Consider the following 756-nt stretch of genomic DNA (forward strand, 5'->3'; position numbering starts at 1 on the left):
TAAAAGAGACGGGGTTTCACCATGTTGGTCAGGCTGGTCTTGAACTCCTGCCCTCGTGATCTGCCCGCCTTGGCCTCCCAAAGTGCTGGGATTACAGGCGTGAGCCACCTCGCCTGGCCTACTTGTGTTTCTTTTTAAGAATGGACCCCATGGCAAATATCCATGAGTTTTTATGGTCAGAAATTGGTCTCATGAACATCCCAGCCAATCAAGGTAAGAGAAATGGCATTACAGTGACTGGCTTAGGCAAGTCAGGATGTATCCCCCAAACCAGGACAGGAGGCACCTTCTCCAAGGGTGGATCCCAAGCAAAGTGAGGTCTTGGCAAAGGATGGGGAAAAGGGATTGTGTAGGCAACCCAGTGTCTGCTACAGAATGAGAAGGGGAGAAGAAACAAAACTGAAAGGCTCAGTAATTACACAAAGAGACTAAATTAAACCCATAAAAGAGCAAGTTTGCTCTGTTTCCACCTTTACCAGGAACGAGGGCTCAGAGCAGGGCATGTTGGCAAGTAAAAAATAAAGTTACCATTTTTCTATTTGAGCCATAGCATGTACATATTACCCTACTCTGGCCCACCTCCTTCTCTCACACACATAACGGTTGTTAAAAACTTGGAGGGCAGCTGGGCGTGGTGGCTCACACCTGTTATCCAAGTACTTTGGAGGCCAAGGCGGGCGGATCACCTGAGGTCGGGAGTTCAAGACCAGCCTGACCAACATGGTGAAACCCCATCTTTAAAAAAAAAAAATTAAA

The sequence above is a fragment of the Cebus imitator genome, unplaced genomic scaffold, assembly GCF_001604975.1.
Source record: "Cebus imitator isolate Cc_AM_T3 unplaced genomic scaffold, Cebus_imitator-1.0 Scaffold618, whole genome shotgun sequence".
Classification (NCBI taxonomy): domain Eukaryota; kingdom Metazoa; phylum Chordata; class Mammalia; order Primates; family Cebidae; genus Cebus; species Cebus imitator.